The following is a 27,156-nucleotide window of genomic DNA, read 5'->3' on the forward strand; positions in this document are numbered from 1 at the left end:
AAAATGAAAATTAAAATAAATATTAAAACTTTAATTGAAAATAAATGTAAAATTTGTAATAAAATTAACATCAAAATTGAAAGTAAAATAAAATTGAATGGAAAACATTTTAAAATTATTATTTTTTGTTAGTAATTTTATTAAATATTTTTAGTCCAAAGATCCTTTTAAAATGTGTTACAAGGTAAATACGCTTTCCCTTATTTCTACATATAACGAATATGAGTTATCGTATTTACGTGGCGTGACGTCACATGTTACCTTAGAAGAACGTGCACGTTATGACGTAATTATTTTTAATGATAATCAAGTCAGGTGGCGGAACTTAACGGTCGTTTGCAGACTGAAGTTAGTTTCATTTTACATTCTTGTTGCAGAGAATACTTCAGAAAACTTATTTTGTGATAATAATGAAGATATATTGTTTGTGTAGTTGGTGAGTGTAAACGCTATTAATTTGTATTTGCAAATTGGTATTTTGATAGATGATAATAAATATTTGTAGATAAACACATACCGACTTTTCTATGTCGACCGGTTACGACACTTATACATCTCTTCGTCGTGACACTTATTACTAAGGTGACTTTTTATATATATTTATTCATATATAAAGCCGTACTTTTTACTAACAACAAAGAAGAACTGCAATTCTTGGTAACAAAGGTCTACGATGTATGCAAAGCAAGCGATTTGCTGATAAATGTCAATAAATCGAATGTGATGGTATTTGAAAGAAATGAAAGTATGACTAAATTTGAAATCACTGTGAATGAAGTTATACTAAAACAAGTAGAGGAATTTGTGTATCTGGGAAGTATGTTTACTAGGAATGGAATGACTGAGAAAGATATTGAAAGGAGGGTGAGTGCCGGGAACAGAGTGAACGTTCACTTAAATTGACCTTGGCAAATAAATGTTTGTCACAATAGGCAAAACTGGCAGTTCGCAACGGAGTCCTGGTCTCGACCCTGATGTTTGGGAGCGAAGTATGGATTTGAAAAAACAGGGATGAAAGTAGGCTAAATGCTGTCAAAATGCGATCTCTTATTCGAATGTGCGGTAAAACTATATACAATAGATGCACAAATGTTGAGATCTGTACATTATGTAAGGCTGAGACAAGCATTATCGACAAAATCAACAAAGGAGCTCTGCGCTAGTTTAGACGGGTAGAACAAATGGACAGTGAAAGAACGGCTAAGAATATTTACATTGCGAATATTGATGGATGCAAAAATAGAGAAAGACAGAGAAAGACATGCCATGACCAAATTCGACAAATACTTGAAGATGGACATGTCAAAAGTCAGAATAATCGACGCGCGTGCATGAGAAGATGAATGAATGTAGAGGAAGCGAGATCTGTATGCAAGATGTTTATATAATAATATTTGTCTTTATGTCCTTATGGATGTAGAATACGGTTCTCTGTGTAGAATACAACCAGAACCTTGAACGAGGGTTTTTAACTCATTGGCTGCTCTCTGGATAAGAAAATTGAGTGGAAATAAGTCTGTCTCATCGTGTTGTGGTCGGCACCTTTAACTATCATTCTTGAGATCCTGTGTTAGATTTCTGGCAGGGTTGACTTGAAACTTTGATTTTGAAGTTTGTTCAAACTAAATATTTCATTTTCTCGGATTGGCACATGCAGTGTAGGCCTGAACACTTTACCTGCATGTAACGGATAATCAAAATATGCTGCATTTGGTTTGCCAATGCAGTACCCTTAACACCACTTGGAGCAGAAAAGAGAATGATGGTGGTGCATATTTTAAACATGATACCTATCATGGAAGTAGGAATGGAGTTGTTTCATTAATATGATTTTTAATTTTAGCTTTGAATTATTTCACATTTCTAATACATTTTGTTTCTAAATGTAATTTATTAAAATATTTTTTTCCTTAAACCTCAAATTTAATTTTCATAAAACATGCTATTTGTATAAAAAAGAAACGATTTGAAATAAATGTAAGTAGGCAAAAATAAGTAAACGGTTATCAGAATCATTGCAAAATTAGTTGCATAAAAAAAATGATAGACTCGTTTAAAATTTAAAAACTGAACTAATTGAACGTAGTTATGCAGAAAGAAGCCAGTCCACAGTTTTAAATAAATGAGATGCTGGTGTTATCGGGTGCAGTAAGGTCAATTCTATGTTCTGCTAAAAACAGCCAGACGGCTTATATACAAAAAAACTGTAATAATCACCTTCTGAAAATAATTTCAATCACAAAAACAGCATTTTTCAATTCGCAAAAAAACACCCACAGTACAAGAGAAATCTGACGGTACTTCAAAAATCAGTAAAACTAGTCTAATACAAAATTACTTTTTTGATTGTCATATAAAAAAAAAACTGATAAATTCATTGTTTATCATTTGTCAAAGTCAAAAACATTCCAGCTGTTGCGTAGATTAAATTATTCACTCGTTTCATAAAGGTGTTGTTATCTCAGTTTCACTTTTCTATGGCTAGCTGCTTTCTGCATAACTACGTTCAATCAATGTTACATTTCCAAAAAAAGTTATTAATTCTGAATCCATAATATATTTATATATTATTGGCGGTATAGTTCAAATCCACACAGCATGGTAAAAATAGGGTGGATTGACAAATATATAAATATATATTTTAATTTTATTCAGTGGTTCCCCTCAGTTGACCTTTCCCAGCTCAAAGGTTAAAAAATGCTTTGTATATGACATTAAAAAAATATATAAAAAATGTCGTTTTAATTATCATGGCACTGTTCATAAGACTGTTTCATAATACTTCTAGTTTTATGCGATATTCGTGTATTTTTTAATCATTGTAATGCTATATAATCTATAACTTAATATGCGATGATACAAGAACTATAGGACACATTTTTATTTATATCTAACAAATTTTCCGTTAAAAAACGCAAACAAAAAATAAATAATATTAAATGTTACTCCCATATAACATTTAACATAATAAGATAGGGAGGCACTTATAAATCAATGTATTAATTATTCTTGAGCCAAAAATCGGTAAATAAAATATTTTTTTAAAAGCCTTTCAGAAACCCCGGCTTTGAGTTATTTGGGGAATCCAGAAGTTTACATATAATACAGGAAGTTTATTCATAGAACCATACTCTTTGTAAAAGTGAACATTTTCACCAAATTTTAAAAATAACATTTACACACTACCAGAAACCATATAAAAGGACGGGTCATGGGATCTACCACAAAATCTGAGTTTGAGCGAAGAAATTACAGACTTTAGGTCCCAAAATATTCAATGTATCGCTCAAACATTGTAAATCCTTGAACCGAATTCAATTTTATCAATTTAATAAAATAAAAAAAAATATTTTGATTATTCATTTTTTTTGTTTTTTTTACAATAAACATGATAATTAAACAGAGTACTGCAAAAATAAAACATAATTACATATCAATGAAGCACATATTAATATAAAAATAGTAAACAAAAAAATCCCACAAAGGCATGGCCTGTTCGTGGGTATACAAGAGAATGTTAAAGAATTTTTGCTCCTAAAGTAAATAATGGTCAGTTATAATAATTTTATAAAACATAAAAAAGAAAAAATAAAGTATTCTGTAAAAGACAGTGTGGTATTTTTTTATAGTAATTAAAAAAGGAAATAAAAAATATTTTTTTAAAAAACACAGAATTTTTCCTTATTATTAAAGGGCAACAAAATAAATCATAGAAAAATGAGTTCATATCTTTAGTTTGAATCCAGGATAGTGCATGTTTTTTAAAAGAAGGAAAATTTTTAAAGTTTGGAATCAATGAAATATTATCAGTAAAAAATGAATTAACAATTTTTGGGCCTATAAAATATGCATGTCCCTGTGCGAGCCTCGTTTTGCAATGAGGTATTTCTAACACACGATTCCTTCTTTGACTTGATCTATTTGAATTACTTGTAAATAAATTCTGGTTCTTAGATATATATTTTAAACATTGAAAACAATATATTTGTCTTACATCTAAAAGTTTAGCTTCTTGGAACAATTGGAAAGAGGGAAAAGTGCGATTTTTGTGAATTCACGCATGATATAACGCAGCTGGCTCGTAGTGTGCGCGTGTTCAGCGGTCTAGTCTCGAGAATGATACGAGTACTGTATAAAGCACTTGGTTTAAAAAGCCGTACAATAAAACGAACACAATACAAAACAGTCGTGAAGTATAGTGGAAATTGCGCCACGGAGCGAGTCAACAATTCCTGTCCAGGCTTCGTGCAACTGCGGCCTGATAAATGACAATATCACGCAGTTTGTATGAGAATTGGTGAAAAATCTTTGTACGGTGGACGTTGATCTATGGCCGGCTTTAGAGAGAAAAGCGGGTGACGCCATAGATACATTTCTCGGATACTAAATGGGAAATGCTCGCACACAGAGATATTCTTCTCACCAGGAATGTACTGTGAATACACGAAGTAATAGTGTTTTGCGGGATTAACTAGAAAAATTGTATTATTTTATTTTACAAAAAAAAAACACAATCATTTGTTAAATGTTATTAAATATTTGTATAAACCACTTACCGACTTTTTTATGTCTATCAGTTTCAAAACGTACCCGTCTTTTTGTCAGGACACCAATCAAACCAACATGCAAACCCACTATACACCTTCACCATAGTTGTTGCACAAAAATATAAAACCAACACGACATGCATTTTAGGACAAACATGCACTGATCAAGTTATGAAAATATTATTTTGTTTGAGAATAAATGAAAAAAATAGAGGAGATGGAGGGAGAAGGTAAGCCTAATATGTTTAATAGGGTGACCATTACAGTGGAACATCGTAAAAAAGACTTTATTGGAAGTTTGTTTGATTATTAAAATTATTCAAAATACAAATGATTGTTTGCTGCTTCAGTCAGAAATTGATTCTTTTAATATGTGGCGCAAAGCCAGCTACCTAGAATTAAATATTAAAAATGTAAAATAATGTATTTTTATAGAATGAAAAAACCTATCTCCTTTGATAACAAAATAGAAAATAGTAATTTAGATGTAGTCAAGTCTATTAAGGACCTCGGAGTTATCATGGACTGTAAACTTACCTTTAATGAACTTATTGATACTATGATTAACAAGTCACCAAAACTCTTGGGTTTAGTTAGCAGGACACCTAGTGACTTTATTAATTTGTTCACGGTTAAAACATTATATTGCTCACTTATTCGTCCTCTTTTCAAATATGCATCCGTAATCTGGTCTCCCTTCTATGTTTGCCGGATAAATCATATCGAATCGGTGTAACATCGTTTGCTAAGAAAAGTAGCATGGATGATTGGCCTCGAGAGGGGAGACTACACTTACGGAGAAATGGAGTGATTGTTAAAAATTTTAAGTCTACAAAAACGTAGAAATAACTTTGACTTCATATTTATGTTTAGTTTGCTGAATGGCTTAATTGATGTACCATCGTTACTGGAACAAGTGGCATTCAATGTTCCAATCCGCCGGTTGCGAAATAATAATGTGCTGTTCCTCAATCAACACAGCACAAACTATGTCTTGCTTGCACCAATGTCTCGATTGTGTCGTATTGTAATCTGGAGACAAGATCGGGATTTTTTTTGGTGTAAGTCTTTATAGTTTTAAAAATTCACTAAGATAGACCAGTCTTGAGGTAGTAATTTATTTTTTTTGTCCTAGGTTTAATTTTATTTTATTAGTGCTTGTACCTTTTATAAGAAATTGTATTGACCATCGTTAGAATGAACTGCATAAGTCCGCCAAATAAATAAATTTTTGATCTAAGGAACATTATTTTTTCAAGCTTCTCTAATGTGAAATATTTACATATTATTTACTTTTAACGCCTTATCATTTGTATGTAAGATTTTAACTCCTGTATTTTATTAAAGTCATCATTTAAATTGATAAGGTGATTTGCAAATTCGGAAAAATTATGATTGTGAAGACACCTCAAGTTTTTTAACACGAATATCAAAATTTCTTGATATTCTTCTAACGTAAACTGAAGGACGGAGACGAAGAGGCGAGTAGATCTCGAAACCAGTAGACATAGAAAAGTCGGTAAGTGGTTATTTAGAAACATTTAAAAACATTTATTCAAACGTTTGACCGCAAAGTCAATGCTTTAAATATTAAAAATTCAATCATTTGTATTTAATATTTAAACGTGAATTTTTAAATATAAAAACAACCAATAAATTCATACATGAACAAAAAATAAGCCGCGGAACCCGCTAAATGCAGCCGCAAAAGTTAAAGAAGTTATATTAATAAAAAAATTAATACAAACACTATAAAGAACAAACGGATAAGCATACGTATTTTTGAAGATTACGTAATAAATTGAGTAAATAATTTAAAAGGGAAAGAGCTAAAACTTTTAACATAAAAAAAATCCTCAGTGCTTTCTATTAAAGGTAGTTTAATAAATTGAGCTATTAAACTGACATTTCTTGGTGGAACAGTATTTTAATTGTAATAATTAAAGTGCGTACGTAGTTTAATTCCACTTTCCTTGTTGCCAACATCGTCAGACTGGTGGAAGACTTAACAAATTTCTATGTTTTATTGATTTATTTTACATAAACGGCATAAATTGCCTTCAACATGTATTGAACATAAATATGAAAAAAAACACATAAATCAATACATTACAAATAGTTATAAAATTGCATTACTTTAAAAATAGTAACAAGTAGGTAAATACACATAATCAACCAAAAATTTTGACGACATATGAGGGTACTACTTGCAAACCCGTAAAATTCCATTTTTGTTTATTTTAAGCAAATCATAAAAAACTGAAAGAATACTTAACTTCTAATTTTTTTAAAACTTAAATTTTATATTATAATCAGTAAATATTTTATACGTAAACAGTGATGACATAAGCATTATTGTGTCAAAAAACAGCAGTGAAATAATAAAATTAATTTTATACATTACCAACTTGGCTATACTCAAGTAAAGGTTGCCATGTTCGCAACAAAGCCGATAATTTAAAAGTCAATTCTCACAAATAAAGCTGTATTTTTAACTGACAATGTAAAACTTATTGTATTTTGAATAAGTTTCAATTAATATCTCACTTTTTTTAAATTTTGGGTTTTTTCGGGTTTGCAATTACTACTTATTATATACTCGTATACATAAATATGAAAAAGCAAAAAAGAAAAACATTATTAAACATAAAAAAAGTTTGTGAATTATATTGCGAGAGAAAAAAATAAATCAGACTCGTTTCGTTCAATGTTTTATTCAATATGATGTTATATTAAAAATGATTGAAATACATTTTTGTTACAAATATTTCATCAAATTAAATATTGAACATCTTTCGTTCGAACGTTCTTAAATGTTTGCCTTACCTGTAAGAACACATCGCCAATATTGTTTAGCGAGATTGCGTTAACTGTTCTTAGGATCCATGGAAGAGTGAAAAAGAATTTGACGTTAGTTTATTAATATGCAAGTTAAAACTATATTGATATTTTTTTTTGTGCCTCAAGATATTGGTATGGCAATTCCCAGCAGGCGTGAAATTTTAGGCAATTTTTAGAAACTCTCATTTGAACCGCTTTAGTTTTGATCATAATAATAATTACTCGTGTTCTAGTGTTTCATTAAGCTTCTGACAGATGTTTCCGAGTGTAAGAAATCTAAAATCATTCGTAATATTTGACATAGCACGGTAATGAAGAGAGCGTTAACACTCCAATGGCCATAGAAAAGAATAGTTCGGAAAGAGCGTAGAATCATATTTGAATACATCCTACTGAGTTCAAAAAGCTCTCCACTTTCACCACGCACATGCGTGAAGTTGCCACTTAGTGTTGCCAGATTGCGAAAAATATAATCATAACTTAAAAAATGTAAAATAATTATATTTTTGTAAAAAAGACAATTTATTTATTTTATAAAATTTTATTGTACACGCGGAAACATTTATTGACACAACAGAGTAGATGAGTAAAGGGTCACTTAATAATAGTTAGTTAATTAATGAATTTTTAATTTTAAAGATAAAACAAATATTATTTTACATAAAACGGATGTTTAATGTCATGTTAAATAATATTTGATGTTTTAAAGATAATGTCGGTCAAATGTCCACCACGGCATTGTTTAATCCGAGAGGTCCGATTTTCATTAGTTCTCTCATTAGGTGTGCAAAGTAGCGTAAACAATTTAAGTACCCTGGCAACACCAACAAAATTTCAATGTTGTTTTCTTTAACAACATTGACATTGTCACCGTATTTTTCTGCAAACAAATACTCGCTGCTATGGTCACTTAATGATGTTAACCAATCAACGTTTTGATTTTCACCAAGACATCAACATACCTGCATATTACACAAATGATTTGTTTATGTGTAAGCGTGCGAATTATTATATGAAAGACACTCTACGTGGTGTGCAGATCTATTCTTTATTGAAACGAGGCGTCACGATTTTCATTAAAGACATTGGACTCAGAGAAGAACTAATAAAACAATGCACCCCCTGTGACTTGCAATAGTAAATTATTGCTTGGGGGTACAAACAACAGATTGAATACGATCGTCTGCCTAACTAATTTTGTCTGAAAAAAATGTTAAATGAGTTCAACGAAAATTTTGGAGATTTATTCACTTCAAATTTTATATTACTAACAAAGAAATCAACTTCATAGTTTCTTTGTTCATTTTATTGGATTTACTTAAGAAAATCACGGGATGATAATAGATTTTTCATTTTATATAAAACCATTTACTCTCAATTCATATATTACAGTGGAGAGGAAGAACATATAACATAATCGAATAAAGAAGTCTAGACATTTAAAGGGCTTATGACTTGTCAATGGCTGGTTTTATTTTTATTTATTTATTCAAATAAATATACATGTTACAAAAAATAATAACGTAAATTTTCCTTTTTTTAAAAAACACGCACTATCTTGGATACAAACTAAAGATATGAACTATTTGTTTCTGTAATAAATTTTGTTGCCCTTTAATAATAAGAAATATTTTTATGTTTTTGTTTTATATTTTTTATTTCCTTTTTTATTAATATTAAAAAATACCATATAAAACTTTTACTGAATATTTTATTTTATCTTTCTTATGTGACACAAAAATACTATAACTGTCTTTATATTATAGGAGCCAAAATTCATTAAGGTTTTTTATACAAGAATGAGAAGGGTATACACCAGGCAATGTCTTTGAGGCATTTTTTTGATTACTATTTTTACTATTAATATGTATTTCATTGCTATGTAATTATCCTTTATTTTTTTATACTCTGTTTTACCTCTTATGTATGTTGTAAAAAAACAAAAAAATGTAAACAAAAAATTTAAAAAAAAAAAAAAATCGCTTACTTTAAGAGGCTAAGAGAGTTGTGTTGAGTTGGGATACAAGATAATGGTAAGTGAAAGCATGCATATTATTAAAGAATAATAAAAAAAAATGTTAACATTCACATACATTTTTTAAAAAATATCTGGACAACACGCTTAGTAATATATGCAATGTCTCTCAGCAGTCTTGTGCAATGGTCTCTTCCCTTAGACAATCCCAATTTAAGTGGCCACTTTACACATTGTGTAACATTCACCATTTAGTCTTTGCTTGAATATCCGTGTATATTTAGTTCATTTCCATTTGTCGAAGTTATATTCAAACATAAGCAAATGTTTCATGTATTTGTTTTACAGAAACAAACAGTCAACTACGACAAAATAACATAAACAAGATACACTTTATCGACAGAACAGCGAAGTTTCTAAATAAAAATCATACATTTTAAATTATGTTACAACAAAAGGGTGTGTTTGTGTGTGTTTGTATGAGAGTAAGTATATATGTGTGTTTGTGTGTATTTGTGTGAGAGTAAGTGTTCAGGTGTATGTAAGCGTGAGCATCATTAAATAGTAAGTAGAAGCGTATCGCAGCCAGAAAAAATGATTTTAAATGTATTTTGAAATAAAGTATGGGACATGTTAAATATATCAATAGACGAAAAAAAGCATTATAGTTTGAGCAAAAACGATAGAGGAAAGAGTTTTGCTTATGTTTGAATGATACAAGCCTTGCAAATTTCTAGGGATCCATATTTTCTTCTTCAAAATATTCTCCATCTCTATTGTAATTTTTTTATAAATTAAATATCAATTGAAAAATTTGGGTTCCTGTTATTTTAAGTTGTTTTAATTCCTAGAAAGTTAAATTCGTAATTTTTTTAGTCATTTTAGGTACGTACACAAAATGTTACCTACCTTTAATTTATTTTTATTATTTTTCTCTAAAATAACAACATTATGGGTCTAAAAACATTTATTTTTATAATATTTTTAAAGATCGTTTTTCTAAAGCTTACATTCAAATGTGTCAAACTGTTGGGTACGAGGGTTAACTCCATAGCAATATCAAATTTTCAACGTCAACCCTTTAAAACCACAGTATCGATAGCGTGGAATCTGGCACTGTAGACTTGCCAAACTATGCTTATTAACCAAATGCCTCACTGCCATAGGGTTATATGTAATAATATTATGTACAAAGGTAGCCTCCCATATACCTGAAAGTTTTGGGTTTAATTAAATATATTCGTACATTGTTCAGGTATAGTTGTCGGACTCCAAATTATTTGCGATCGTGAACTAGGGGTGTGAAGGGGTTAAAAACTAATGAAATGGAATGTATTAGAAAAAAAATGGTCCAATTTTAGGACAAAAGTTCGATGTCGAAAGTGTAATTAATTACACCCATTGAAAATGGATTTCTTTGAACTTTAAGTGGATAATTTTATAAAGACTCGATATTTAAACCGTCAATCAAAGTCGATTAAAACGAGCAACTTTACTCAAAACTTGGGGATTTTAAATTAAGTTAAAATCTGTCATAGGAAAAACGTGGAATAACTTTTGATTTTGATGCTTTATCTTTCTGTTTGACGTTATCACACAAAATATTATAACATTACAAAATTCTCTCTCTCTCTTCAATCCATGCCTCATGTCTGAGGATGGTGATTACATTTTTTATTAATATCCCTACAGAGATGAGGTAGAATTTTTTCAAATTCAGGATTATGGATATTCGAGCGTTTACAGGACTTATGACCTGTCATTGGCTGGGTTAAGTGGCCACTTTACGTTTTACAACATTCATAAGCCCTGTAAACGCTCGAATATCCATAATCCTGAATTTGAAAAAAATTTACCTCATCTCTGTAGGGATATTAATAAAAAATATATACCTACTCCCCCTCGGGAGAAATCCAGATTTGTGTATGTACAAAAAATACACATACCAAAAAATAATATGGTGATTACACCTGACTATAGGCATGGTTCGTCTGTGGACAGTCTTCTTTCATCTGGAACGGTCTTGTGCTCTTCTATAAGCATTCGTCGGTGATGATTCTGATGATTCAGTGACTATGCCGCTCCATGTTGTCGGTTGACGTTCACTTGTCCCTTCGACACTTCCCAGGAGAATAGTTTTCTCCAAACTATCAGAATTTGCCCTGGAAATATGCCCAAAGAACTGCAGGATTCTTTTCTCGCACATGGATGTTCATCTTTCTCTTATGTCCAGTTCCTGGAGTATATATGCATTCATACGTCTGGCCGTTCACGGAATCCGCAGCATTCGCCGCCAACACCACATTTTGTCGGCTTAATTTTTTTTTCTTTTCAGATTCCCTCAGTGTCCAACATTCCACACCGTACATGAACACTGAGAAAACTAAGGCCTTTACTAGTATATTTTTGGTGTTATTAATTATACTGCAATTCTTTCAAATCTTCACCAGGTGACGCATAGCACTTTTGGAAATACCACCACTATCGCTGATGAGAGAACCCATATAAATGAAATTGTCAAAATTAGGTAAATTCACATCAGGAAAATGCTTGAAAGATGTGATTTTTTTATCTTCCACTTGACAATAGTCGAGTAATCATCTCGATTGCAAAAAAATAATTATGATTAAAAGAGACTTACTATCTTTACTTACCTTGGGAGTCGAATAAATTCTGATATGGACATAATATAGATAATGTTTGTTGTGCTTTGTTCGGGGTTTATTATTCATCACAATTCTACAAAAAAAATCGATCCCATCGAGTTGAAAAAAAAAAGTTAATATATTTATAATGATTCGTTTTTAATTAAGTATGAAAACATTTACATTAAATTATGTTCAAAAATATAATGCCTACAAACCGTCGCGCATAAACCACTTTAAAATATTCATTTACTACCCAACTTACCTTCTCGGATTAAAAAAAATCACGGATTATGAAAAAGATATGAAAATTCTACCTGTTACTGAAAATGTATTATAAATTCAAGGTACTGAAGGAGGGGTGAGCTTAGATAACCAGAGATTAAAGAAAATCTCACTAAAAGTAATATTAAACAAGTGTATACCGCTTAAACTTTTTTGCGTCGTTTTTAACGGTGCTTTTTGGAATTGAATGAGCTTTTTAAAGTGCTTTTCTCTTGAGTTCAAACGTGCGTACGTCATTAAAACTATTGTTTTATATAACTTTTTACATTTTAAGTATTGAAAACATATTAGAGATTGTGGTATGACATTTTTTACCCGTACTTGATTATAAATCACTTCAATTTTAAATTTTATGTAGACCTATTTTTATTCAAGTAAATTAAAAAAACGTATTTTTAACATTATTCTTCTTGTGAACTATACATGTTCAAGTACTTTATGGTTTGAGTAGGGAGAAAGATAATACCTTTAGGCAATACTAAACTCGTTTTAATATTTAAGAACATATATATATATGTATTTATTTATTTATCTATTCAAATAAAGATACATCTCACAAAAAAAAACAAAACACACCCCTTACTGTTTGAGGCCAGGAGCTCGATTTAATTCTCACTTGAGCACATTAAGTGTACTCTTTCCTCTATCGTTCTTGTTCAAAATATAATGCTTTTTTTTCATCTATTGGTATATTTAACACGCCTTTTAATTTATTTAAGAATAAATTAAGACTAATTCTTTCTGGCTGCGATACGATCCCATTTGCTATTTAATGATGCTCAAACTTACACACACGAACACTTACCCTCATACAGATACACATAAACACACCGTTTTGTTATTCCACAATTTTTATGGATGATTTTTATTTGGAAACTTTGTTGGTCTGTCTTTATACCGTATCTTTTTTATGTTACTTTATCATTGTTGACTGTTTGTTTCTGTAAAATGTATAAATTATAAAAATATGAAAAAATACTAGTTGATATGGAGGAACGTCCTGGTGGCTTTTGAGTTGGTTAGATATATAATTAAAAATTATAGTAAATAAACTAAAAATCTAAAAGCCACATTTAAAATAACATACACTTAAAAATAAAATCATTAGTATTTATGTTTTCATAATAAATTGTTGGTTTTTGTTATTTTCAAATATATAACGTTTGGGTTGTTTTAAATTTTCGAGAAAACAAATCATCTTTCAATTACAGCTATCAAAATAAATTAATCACATTGTCACGTTATATAAAACTTACTTCTTACAAAATTTCCATTTGTGTCCTTAGATAATGGAAGATCTAAAAATTATGATTATTTTACTGAGAGCTTAAATAAAAATTTAATCTACAATTTAGTACGGGAAATTACACAATCATTTTCTGTAGAATTACCACCCATTAATTTGTTTTCCAAAAAGTAATGCACAGCTTTGAAAGAGCTTGTTTTAAAGCTCTCCCAGAAGCGAGAGATAAAAAAATACCAAATTTGTGAGCATTTTATCATTTTAATTACTTCCTTAAATTTTTTCTTGTCCCTGGATTCTGTTTCTAATTCCCGATTGTTTTTTGCAATGAGGGCTGTTTTTATGTTAAATTATTCAAATTAAAATTTGAGCCTTTGAACTGCTAAGCCGTGCATTGCTTTCCTAACACTTTAATTAAAAAAGAAGCATAAATAATTTTAATAAAAGCTGAACTTTATTGTAAAATAACAGTTTATAGTCAATATTTTGAACTTAATCAAATTTAATACTATGTTTTCCAAGAATGTAAATTATCTTAACATATATAATTCCGTTGTACGTGTGATGTCACCGTACTCTTCTTAAACGGCTCAACCGATTTATGTGCGGTTTTCAGAGAAATATAGATCTTTGCGCTGTGCATGTTTGTAGATATGAAAATTTTCAATCTTATATGTAAAAAAGAAGTTAGGAGCATAAATGTTTTATTCATCGATCTACCAAGGTTGCGTTCGAGGAGAATGCATTTGTAAAAAATTGAAAAATGTTATTTTTTGTGTGTAAAAATAGTTTATTTTTGAATGTTTAAAAACAGCATTTGTTTTTTGTGGATCTCAATCAGATTTTTTCCTTAAATTCCTTATAATTTATACCCACTTATTTCTTTTCATTGGAATTTTGGTGACATCAAAATAATATTAAATTCAAAACATTTTCAAAAATAGTATTCCTACGTAACAGTGGCGAATGCTCCTTATAATCGATTACATGCAGCTTACCATATTTTTTTGACATCGTAATGTTTTATAATACTGTAGTATTATTAGGAAAAAACACATCACCAAAAAAATATATTACTTTTCTTGGGTAAGTTTATATATTCTTTTATTCCATACAGCGACCAGTTGCGCCTCTATTGGCCAAAATTATAACTACTGGATTACACGAGATTACTCTGCTCCCTTTAAAATCACTAATTCAAATACGTCTTTAATCTAAAACTTTAGAATCTCGTTCGAAAAATTACACTTGCGATTACAGTAAAATTTTGCAGCTTTCATTAATGCAATTTAGTCTTTCAATACTTTTTCATAAGGGCTAGTATTCTTTAAAATACATCAATTTGACTTACGACAGTCTAAGGGAGGTGACAATATACGCACTCGTTATGTGTAAGAAAGAGATAACGAATATATTTTGTATGTCGTAAGTAATTTATCATACTTATGTTTCGGTGGTTTGAAAGTAAATTTGCTTTAAAATAAATAAATATTTTTATATTTTAATCGAAATTGAATTGATATTTTAATCCATAATATAGTATAAATCCTTTGGTGGGTTTTAAAAAACAAAGGTTCGCTTATTGTTTTTTAATTGTAATTCGTTTTTGTGCATACGATGACAGTTGAATATTGTAGGTTATTCTTCAGTATCCATTTAAACTTTTAAAATTTAGTTAGAGTTATGATTAAAACGTTACTAGTGTATAAGCGTTAAGAATAAATATAAATGAAGAATTGTAATATGTATAACTTATGTCGTTTTGTGAATAATAATGTGATATAAAAGTCGATGAAACAATGATTCTTAAAACATAATTTATGTTTTGTTTGGTGAACTATCGTACTCGGTAAGGAATACTTTTAAATTATTATAATTTACTAAGAAATAGTGTTTTATTTCAAGACAAGTTATAATAGTCTGACTTAGCCGAAGATGCACCGGTGCGCTAATGAATTATTTAGTTTATTAATTACTTTTTCGACGCTTAGCGCAAAACGCAAAATAGCCGCGCGGATGGGTCGTCGCTTTCTGGCGGAGGTTCGAATCCATAGGGGTTCTAATTTTTTTTGCAATTATGTTTTTTTAAATTGTATTTTTTAAATTAAATGTTTGTGCTTCATTCGAAAATATTTTTACCGAAACTATTAGCCGCTGGAGCCATTTGTTAGGAATTATTTATTAAATATACAATAGACTTGTTTTTTATATGCCATACTACACCGCTATGGACATTTTATCAGAATTTTCATAGCTTACCAATTTAAAAACTCACCGCTCGCCACTGCTACGTAAGTACACCTGTTGGTGAGAAGACCGGAGTTTGACGTTTACAAAAAAAATGCCATATTTGAAAAAATATAAATTTTATTTTTTGGAATTCAACCATAAACAAGTACCAACTTAAATTTAATACTTATTGAATATCAACAATTTTTAGCGTTGGAATTTAATCACAAACAAGTACCTAGATGAAAAACACAATTTAAACATAATACCAGGCAAGCCAACGTTCAGGCAGAACAAGGTCTGTCGGGTCTACTAGTTGACTATAATAATACATGTCGCAAATAATTCTAATTTTTTTCTCCACGCTTTAAAACGATTTTGGTTTTTTGTTTGTTTTTCTTACTTACGAATATATTTTGTATACGTGTTTGGTTACTTGTGTGTATTTACTTGTTACTATTATTGTAGTTACCCAAAATTTATAATTTAAAAAATGTTTTTATATTTGTTTATATATGTATATAAAGGTATTTTTTATTTCTTCACATTGATTCAATTTATTTATTAATAATTTGACAATGTTTGTATTTTTTTTTTTATATAGAATAATGTTCCCTCACTGGGGTGTCCCGTGCCGAGGGAAACATTTTACAAAAAGTGAAACATGCCTTAAATTAGTTAGTCAACATTAAAATAAAATGAAAAAAACGTTATTTATCTTTTAAACCTAATAATCATTAACCATACGAGTAATATAAACTTAAGAAATCATAAAAAACGTAACCAATTTATGTAGACCAAATTTCATATACAGTACACAAATGTCACCTATTTGTTTTATGCACTCATCTATTCGTGCGCAACCCACCTCCATTATTGATTTCTTTATAGCAATTTTGTATTGTGAGTATTTACTTATTATCCTTATGGATAATGTAAGTAGATTATGCACTTAAACCGAGAAGTAGGCCAATTCTCTTTGACCAAAGGTTTTTTTTAATTTTCAATTGTTTTTGCATCATCAGGGTGGAGTATCTAGGAACTCTTGTATTTGTGAAAGAAGCTATGGAAGGTAGAGAATAATCAATTCGTTTCTTTTTAGGGTGATACCGTGTCTGTTGGATCTGTTCCGACGTTTTGGCTACGATTGCAATGCAAGGCAATGGTATATACCTGTTTGGGTCTAAAGATCACCCAAAAAAAAAAACAAATTGATAACAATGACCGTGAAAACCTTAGAGAATAATGTTTGTGTGCGTATAGTAACAGAGTTTTTACGTAAAGTTGTTTTAACGATGTAACATTAAGATTTACGAATATACCGAGGGAGCTAGTTCTGATTGGGACTCTTAAAATAGTTTTTATTAAAGTTTTTTGTGCAATTATTATTTGTGCAATGTAAATGTTATGGGAAATTTATGTTTTTAATGTAATAATAAATTAATTGTTCTAAAAACAGTTATAAGGATTTTAAAGTAATTTTGTTAATTGATTTACACGACACAGTTTTAGTTCTAGTAATAAAAAAAATCGTTTTTTGATTTCAAAAATTTCCAAGTTGTCTTATTTAAATATTTTATTTTTAAACGCTACAATACTTATTTTAAAGATCGAATCCATCTCACTCGACGCCTACCATCTTTACAACAAGAACAACATGAAAAAACAGTTAATGTATGTTTTGATATATTATTAAAATAAAATAGTATAAGATTCGTATGTTAGTTATACCTTGGTTGTTAAGCTTGTATAGTTTTGAAACCGGTTGGTAGAAAAAAAAAATGGTTAAAAACAAAGTTGCTTTATATTTATTTTATTCAATGCTTCTTTCGTCGTGGGAGGACTCAAAATATTTTGTTACGAAGAACATTAAAACACCATAAAATAAAAGTATTTTCCTGAAAACAAACTTTTCGTAAAGCTTTTCAAAATGCTTTATGAACAACACGCTAATGAGCGTTTAAATAATACTTTCCCAAAATAAACCTCATCCCTTAATTTTGAAGATAAATATATTTTGGCTTTATTTAACTTTCGCCATATGTATTATTTATGTATGTAAATATGCCTGGATGGTAGAAGTTAGTTTTTATCGTAACATGGGGTTAATTTGGACGTTAAATCATTAAGAGAAAAGATACCTCTAATTTAGGCTTTGGTTGTTTCTCAACATTTTCAACAAACAAGATGTGTAAAAAATGAATATAAAATATAATTTAAAAAATAAAAAAATGGCAAAGATGGTAAATTTATTTTTCAAGACAATATGGAACTCTAGACAAGCAGAGCGTATGATCTGTCCTTAGTGTATTACAGTGGTAACTGATATTTTTCCTCACTCACCCATTTTCTTCAGACTTCTATTCAAGCCGTTGTCAGATCTAAAATAGTCTTTCAAAACGATGATTATAATAGATATCAGTTTTTTTTAAATCTTCTCGCGGAGTTCAATATTGGCTCGATTGTGGATTTTTATTTTTAGCATGCGACTACACCTTGCTTCATATATGGTCACATTAATGATTAAATGTCAAAAATCGTAAAATAAACAGTTATATAATTGAATTATGTCCACGTAGAAGGGTATAGGGGATTTCGTTTTTTAGGGTAATTCAACAAAAGCATTTAGGCAAAGCACCATCAACTCGATATTATTTTTTATTTTAAAAAAATAAAACGCTGCTTATATCACAAAACTTAATTATTGTCAATGGTAACTCATTGCGATGTTTACTATTTTACGTTAAAATAAAATTGTTTTTATTTTTGCTTGTATGTTTACTTTTCTACGCTGTAAAACTATTTAAAAATCGGAAAAAAAAACTAAAACGTTTGGTCAAAATAACCGAATAAAGTGTTTCGGGTACGGCTTAAGGTCGCAAAAACGTTCTAAATAAAAAAAAGTTAAGGAAATGTGGATGTTAAAACATAGGCAGAATGGTGAATGTTACACAGTGTGTAAAATGGCCACTCAAACTAGTCAATGACAGGTCATAAGCCCTGTAAAAGCCTAGACTTCCATATTCCTTCTCAACAATGTTTTCTTTTTCTGTTGCAATTAATTTAGAAAATCATCATGTTTGGTTTCACGTGTTCTTATTTATTTTGCAAAGTGAATCAAAGTGTATATGAATGCAAACAATAAAAATACACAGATGAACTACCCTCTTTCTCCTCGTAAATATTTAGAACAGCACCTAGATCCAGTTATTTTAAATTGATCAAATTTCATAACGCGAAAAAGATTTTTGTTACGGGACTGTACAAGTGATTTGTCGCATTTTTTTTTGTATAATTGAAATATGGCCATAAGTAATAATGACAATATCCTACACTAGTATTACAAACATATAACCCACAAAAAAGGTACATTACAGGTGGAGTTTAATTTAATTTATGCCATAGCTTATGAAACCGACAATTGAAACGTTTTGACCATAAAACACTTTAACTCTGGGCGCAATCAATACGATTTTAGTGCATTTTCGAACACCTGAGAAAAAAAATTAACTTGCTGATGCTTTGTAAAAAAATAGTTTATTTGAGAAAGTTATTTTTAACCATAATAACAGTTGAAGAATAAACGTATGTCTGGGGTACAAAATAAGCCTATTCGTTTGGTCAGAGTCTGAACTTTACAATTCTCTGTTGTTTAGTTTTACAGTTAATTAGAAAGTTTCGTCATGTGTGAAGGATACTACTCGTAAATCCCAGAAAACGCTAAAAGATTTCACTGCTACTGATTGCTAAACATTATCCAAACTAGAAAAGCTTAACTTTTCGAAAAGTATTCGACAGACACTAAATAATAAATTAAAGAAACGAAAGTATTGATCACGAACCAATTATTTAGTAAATAATTTTATTGCTTTTTAAATACTTTTTGTTTATTTAAATAAAATAAATAATACAAAGAATAATTAATACATACGCAATTTGTTCTCAGGAGTCTCTACAACTAAGTTCGGGAAGTGCATAATATTGTTTTTTAAATATTTTTTTTTAAAGCACATATATTCAGAACAACAATGAAACAAAGCAAGTTTAACATTTTTAGAAGTATATATGTGATAACAATACATAATCCAAAAAACTATTCTTACAAAAACAAAAAAAGTTTATAAAAACGCTCTTAACGTGACGTGGTAAATCTAGGACTAAGGGAGATAAAGTCATTAACATCACATGATACACAGTCGATGCAACCGTAGTGGCAGTAAGGCATTGGAATAGGCAGTGTTAGGTACATCATTTCCCCCTTTTGGTGAATTTTTTAAAATTTTATTTTTCTTTTCAAAGAAATATAACGGTTTTCACAATATACCTAAATATTTCAATAAAGGGGATCATTTTCAACTAGTTGTAAAAAATTCACAAAAAAAAAATAGAAAACAAGTTGGGGTGGAAAAGAATTTGAACCTCGGACCTCTGACTCGTGAGTCCGCAACACTATTCACAGGACAAAAGTGTCTAACAAAATATTCTCTGGACTTAAAAAATCGATAGTCACGCAAATAAAACTATCAAGATACGCTGCGGTTGGTATTCAAATATAGCGCAATATGAACCATAAGGTGGGGGAAGGGTATAATGAATATCGCATACGTCGTGTGCCATGTGGATAAATAATATAGTTCTGACTGTAAAAGAGAACCAGTAGCTCAATCACAAATAATTTTTGACGTGGTTAAAAATATGCTAAGCATTTGAGCGATAACAATGGACAATAATGAATATGCTTAAGTGATCACAATCATAAGTCAACGCGTGTGTAATTTCTAAGTCAACGCTCGTGTCGGTTTGTTTTTTGTTTTACTCGTAAACAAAAACAGTTCATTGGTAAAAAATAATACAATATATTGCATTTGCAAGGAGTAAGGAGTATCTAATACATTAAAAAGTGAAAAATAAATTACATTTACTATGGCGACTGCTTTTCTTGACATTTAGCTTGCCAACCGCCAGCTAAATGCAATAAAAAACATGATAAATAATATATTAATAAATAAATAAAAATAGTAGTTTTGGAATATTTCCAATATTTACACTGGTGAAATTCAAATATGTGATTGCGCAGCAAGATTATACGTCGCAAAACGTAAATATTTTGATCTTTAATATTAGGTGTTCACGAATTTTATCGCGAATACGTATAATATAAACAACCCTGATAAGAAATTGTTATCACGTCGCTTATAAGCACGTTGATAGTTATTTGTGATTGAGCTATAGGAGTGATATTCCAAACGCTCTCGCGGCCGTATATACTTTTATCTAGCGTATTAACGTACAAAATACACGAGATAAATTTTTTTTCTACGGCCACGAAAGCGTTCAGAATAGTACCGCTGAACCCTGGACGAGTGTTTTCGACTCGGTGATTACTCTCTGGTAATACTCGCATACTCTTTTAATACTTGCATAGTGGGTCCTCGAACTCTATGCAAGTTCTTATTCCGGTTCACTAAGTAGCGTTATTCCACGATAGTTATCAGAATTTAATGGATCACTTTTTTAATGAAATGCGGTGATCTCGTTCAACCAGTCTTTTGGGAACTTCTCCTGTTCCTACACTTTGGTCATTCATTGGTGTTAAGGGCCAATAATGATTGTTATGCTGCTTTTAAGAAATTTTGGGTGTGTATCGTCAACTTCTGGTGCCGTTCCATTTTCAAGTATGACATGGCCATTTTTATTTCAGCCAGTGTCATATAATCACTATTTTCTTTAAATCTGCCTAACTTACTTTACTTAAAATGTTTAGTAATTAAAAAAAAAAAGTTTTTCTTTAATATATGTGACATATGTAATAACTGCAAAAACATAAAGTCTGAAAGGTGCATAAAATACTTGGGCGTAATCATTGACTGTCAACTTAAATGGACTAATTAGTAGAAACTAAGATATTTAACCTTTGTGTTCAAACGACTAAGTATTTACGCCCAGCTAAATACGATTAAAATGGTATATTATGCACTTGTATAGTCATCGCTTTCCTATGGAATAATTGGATAGGGGAACTTACAACGGCCATATTAAACCATTTGAAACTGTTCAAAAATGTATATTAAAAATAATGCTTCACAAAAATCGCACTTTTCCCTCTTTCCAATTGTTCCAAGAAGCTAAACTTTTAGACCTCAGACAAATATATTGTTTTCAATGTTTAAAATATATATTTAAGAACCAGAATTTATTTACAAGTAATTCAAATAGATCAAGTCAAAGAAGGAATCGTGTGTTAGAAATACCTCATTGCAAAACGAGGCTCGCACAGGGACATGCATATTTTATAGGCCCAAAAATTTTAAATTCATTTTTTACTGATAATATTTCATTGATTCCAAACTTTCAAAATTTTCCTTCTTTTAAAAAACATGCACTTTCCTGGATTTACACCAAAGATACGAATTCTTTTTTTCTATGATTTATTTTGTTTTTTTTTAAATATTTCTTATTTCCTTTTTTAATTACTATAAAAAAAATATGCCATATTATCTTTTACAGAATGTTTTACATTTTCTTTCTAATGTTATGAAAAAATTATAACAGTCCATTATTTACTTTAGGAGCAAAAATTCTTTAACATTTTCTTGAATACCCACGAACAGGCCATACCTTTGTGGGATTTTTTGGTTTACTATTTATACTATTAATATTTATTTCATTGCTCTGTAATTATGCTTTATTTTTTTAATACTCTGTTTTATCACTTACGTTTATTGCAAAAAAACAAAAAAATTAAAATAAAAAAAATATGAAAAAATTACCTAACATATGCTCTTAAGTCTTTTTTTCTGAGAAAGGAAGCTAGGACAAAAAAACTTAACACATGTTTAAATGATGTATTTGTTTTTTGATAGAATTAAAATATTGAGTGTTAATTTTAAAGCCTTGACAAAGGAACAGTTTTGATCTGAAACCGGTTGGCAGATGAAATGTAATTTTAAACATGGTAAATATTTACTTACATTATTTTTTGTTTGGCTTTATATTTTCATTTATTTCATAAACTTTGAGATTCACAACATGGTGTAGTCTGGAAGTACGAACCGTAAATCTGTCGCCAACTTGCTTATTGCAAACACACTTTGGTAGATTGACTCCCTTGGACAGATTCATCTTGCTTCTACCAAGAATACTCTAGAATTGAAAACGAGGGGTGACTATCTAAGCATTCTTACGTGAAACTATTACCCAATCACGCCCGTTCGCGTGCAAAATACGTATATTTTCATTACTTATTCTCGCTTTTATTTAATAAAATACAATAAAAAATAGACAGTCCTTAAAATATTCCATAAAGTAACATAATAGGTATGATTTCTACATAACATATCACTTTAAGCATTTCAAATACGAGACAGGTACGTGTCAAAGCCAGTAGACAAAAAAGTCGGTTAGTAATAATACGAGTAATATTTGGCAAATTTACAGTGTGACATTTTTGTGAAAATCACCTCAAGGGCGCTTTACAAATGTGTAGGAATAAGTAGTTGAGGGTTGGTTGGAGTCCCTACCCCAGTTAGAGATTGACAGAGAAGACACGAGGTTGCTGTCTGATGTTTATTTATTACATAGTGAATAAATAATGAATTATGGCGGACGAGTGTAACGTCGATGATGAGTTGAAGTAACTGCACTTGGACTACATGCTGGAATTGTGTGACGTTGTCGAGCTGGTCTGACGTGAACTGAATTTGTTGGGCTGACTAACTGAACGAGCTGACTGACGTTGGCTGCGTCCTGTGGTCTCTTTATAGACGACGTTCCTTTGTAGTTCATTTCTTCATGGTAGGGACGAACGTACTGTAAAACAACTCTCCCGGTTTAACGTGCAATACTAAAGAGTTGCATTATACGAATGTATTGGATTCGATAGAAAATGATGACATTGCATTGTCGGTCATTAGTCCACTTCAGGTGAACTAATTTAACACGTGTGTATCATCGACTATGGACTATGGACCCAACAATTGTACACGTAAATTTACGTTCCAACTAAGCTAAAGTTACAATTTATACGAGTATTTTATGTTTTCAAATTGAGTGTATGACACACTAAAGAAGTAAGATTTTAGTTGAGACCTGAACTGACTGAGACTGTTGATGATTCGTAAGTTTGAAGGCAATTGGTTCCAGGCAGAGAATCTGGCAACGGCAAAAGTACGGTCACCGAATCAATTGTTTGGGGAGATTACAAATATTTACTAGTATTTGTTGAAATCCTATATTTGTTTACATACAACTATATTTGGTAAATGTTACACAGTTTGTAAAGTGACCACTTAACACTAGAACATTAACCATTCGTATGATAGACTGTGGGCAACTAGCGCTTTTGCAGTTTCGGTAAATTCCCCGCCCACCGCCCGCCGCCCCCACACTTCTAGTAACATCCTTAATAATTGGATTGAGATGTATCGCCTTATCGTTAATTTTTATTTCCGAGCTTTGCATTTCTTTATTTTTTAACTTCAATTGTAATTATTTGTTATTAATATTTAAGGCATTAACTTTGTGGTAAAACATTTTACTAAATGTTTTTTTAAAATTTGTATATAACCACTTACCGACTTTTTTTATCTACTGGTTTCGTGACGTACCCGTCTCGTCGTCAGGACAGCAATTAAACCAACATACAAACGGACATGCAAAACCCAATATACACCTTCACCATAGTTGTTGCGCAAAAATATGAAACCAACATGACATGCATTTTAATATTTAATAACGTTTAGTTATATTATTTATATTTAAAAATGTATTTATTTAAGCTATAATTACTGATCAATTAATTACTTTACGTTAAACGTTCTGCTATTGCCCAGCCAAAAAACGTTAATTTAAAAATTATTTAAACTATTGTATAAGAATTAATTTTGACTGACAGACGAAAGGTTAGTTACACCGTAACTCGAGTATACGGTTAGTGAGCTAAGGTTAAATAAGCCAATGACAGTTCATAGGCCCTGTAAATCACTAGACTCTTACATTTCCTTACCTTAAATGTTATCTGTTTGTTGTTATATTTTAAAACAGTATTTTTAAAACGTTTTGTTTTTGTCGGTCTAGTAGTGTAATAGTCAGCGTATTTGCCTACCATACAAGAGGTCTCGGGTTCAATTTCCGACATGGTTGACATGAAATATTGATTTCACCTTATCTTCCAGCATTGGTGTACCAATGCAGTGCCCTATACACCATTAGGCGCGGAAAGGTAATGATGATGATGATTTAAAAAACTATTTAGAAACAACGATAACTATTTACCAGTTCTGTAAGTACCTATGCAACGATTTGTAAAGCTAAATAATACACCAGACCTAATATTATGTGGAACTGCTATTAAAATAAAACGTAAGTATTTGAATAAAATATTTTTGGTTGGGATCTAATGGGTTGAAATGTTTTCAAAACACATTTTAATGTGCAACCAAGTCAGGTTCTATGTTGTGCAGTTCGTTTTATTGACATATTTAGCACAAAAGGTTTTATACTGTTTTATATGCAGAGTAAAGTTGCACGAAATGAAAAATTGAATCATTTGTGAGACTTGACGTCAAAGAAACATTTTTTTTTTAAAGTATGTATAAATTTATAATTTTCAAAACCCATTATAGTTAGATAAATATATAAATCTTATAATTATGTAAGGTCATGTCACACCTTTAAAACAAAAACGACTTAACTCAACAAATCAACTTTTTGGGAAATTGCAAAAGAAGAATGTAAATTGTGACACCTTCGTATTCTTTTGTCGATTGTTTCATATTTTTTGAAGTTAGTTTTTATAAAAACTCCGTGTCTTTTGTAATCGGTAATTTAAATTTTTTATATCAACAAAATTTAATTATTTATTTCTCAATTGTTTTAAATTGAAAAAACTTTAATAATTCGATTTTTATGACGAAAAAAAACTCTGTAATAATTATAAATATAAGATTGATTGAGTTATTTGAAATTAACATAAACTTGTTTAAATGATTGATTTAGTATTAAATATAAAAAATCAAACACTAATTTGAGTCTACTGAACACTTTATTTAATTTTCCAAATATATCTTATTAAGTAAAGCATGTAAATTAATTCTAATTGTTGCAAAAACCAATTGTTATGGCTAAGACTGAGTGTTTAATAGGTAATGACACTTAAAACACAAAGCCTTGCCCATAACTATTGTTTTTTTTCACAATGATGATTAATGTAAATGTTAACATAATAAAAAATATTTTGTTTTTACTTCAGTACCTTCTTTAACTTTTAAAGAACATTAAATCCATCTAATCTTCACATTCATTTGAAAATGCTCCAACAAGGCGAAACAATTGTCACGAAATTTTATTTTTATATTTGTAAAAATAAATTAAAGTATTCAGGAGACTCAAATCAGTGTTTGATTTCTTATGTTATAAACTTGTTTTAACACTTAATGATAATACGGTATTCAAAAAACCATGTCTTAAATGATGTGTAAAATATATATATATTCCCTCATACAATGAATTTTTGACATAAATTAAACGTGTTATCTATTCAGCCTCGTTGAAAAATATTTCGCAGACTTGCAGAAACCAAGTACACACTTAATTCCTATTGAATTTGAAATAAAAAGCCGGAATAAATTAATGTGAGACAGAATGAAAGGCTTCAGTAAGAGAAGCCTTCCTTTAGTGCAAACAATTTTCAAACGACACGTGCACTTTAGTAGAAGGTTTGAAACGAGATGCCAATTTGCATGACTCTATGATACTCAACCAGCATCCAGGGAGGAGACACGTCTCATATTTGAAATCGTATACTGCTTTGGCGTCACTTATTTTCATACCGTACTCTTGTCAAATAAAAAAATACCAATCAAAACTCGTGTTGCAATGTAATTAATATCTAATTAGAAGACCTGATGAATAAAACTACTGAAAGTTTGGCACCTTAGTGGTAACAGTGGCACAAATCGAAAGTTATTCGTTTCGTGTATCATTAATTCTCATAAATTATATCGTTGAAAAAGCTTACCAAACGCTAGGCTTCATTTTGAGAATTTCCAAACCCTTTAAAAAATCTTATACAATGAAGACTCTATACAACACTTTTGTATGCAGTAACTTGGATTTTGCATCCGCTTTGTGGAGCCCACAATACATAACATAAGTGTACATCGGATTGAAAATGTTAAACGATATTTTTTTTAATACCAAGATTTTAAAAACAATAAAAAACTTTGCACTTACAGCTTATCTGCTTAACTAAATGGATTTTGGCCCTTGAAAATAGACGCACTTTATCTGAATTAAACACTTTATTTAAATTATTAAATAATCAATTGGCCTCTTTTAACCTACTCTTCAAAATGAGTCTTAATGTCCCCTATCGCGTGACAAGAAATAAGT

At 30.1% G+C, this 27,156-nt stretch overlaps 1 protein-coding gene across 1 annotated transcript in view; it reads right to left on the bottom strand.

Annotated features, from left to right (window-relative positions):
* Positions 1–22,875, bottom strand: part of LOC148278436 (uncharacterized) — a 135,277-nt gene extending 112,402 nt beyond the window's left edge. The window contains exon 1 of the mRNA XM_088231405.1: positions 22,737–22,875. The gene's annotated coding sequence lies outside the window, so the exon portion shown is untranslated. The remainder of the gene's footprint in view (positions 1–22,736) is intronic.
* Between the last annotated feature and the right edge of the window lie 4,281 nt (positions 22,876–27,156).

This window comes from Micrasema longulum, unplaced genomic scaffold (assembly GCF_059751315.1).
Source record: "Micrasema longulum isolate JH-2025_06_02 unplaced genomic scaffold, ASM5975131v1 h1tg000881l, whole genome shotgun sequence".
Lineage (NCBI taxonomy): Eukaryota > Metazoa > Arthropoda > Insecta > Trichoptera > Brachycentridae > Micrasema > Micrasema longulum.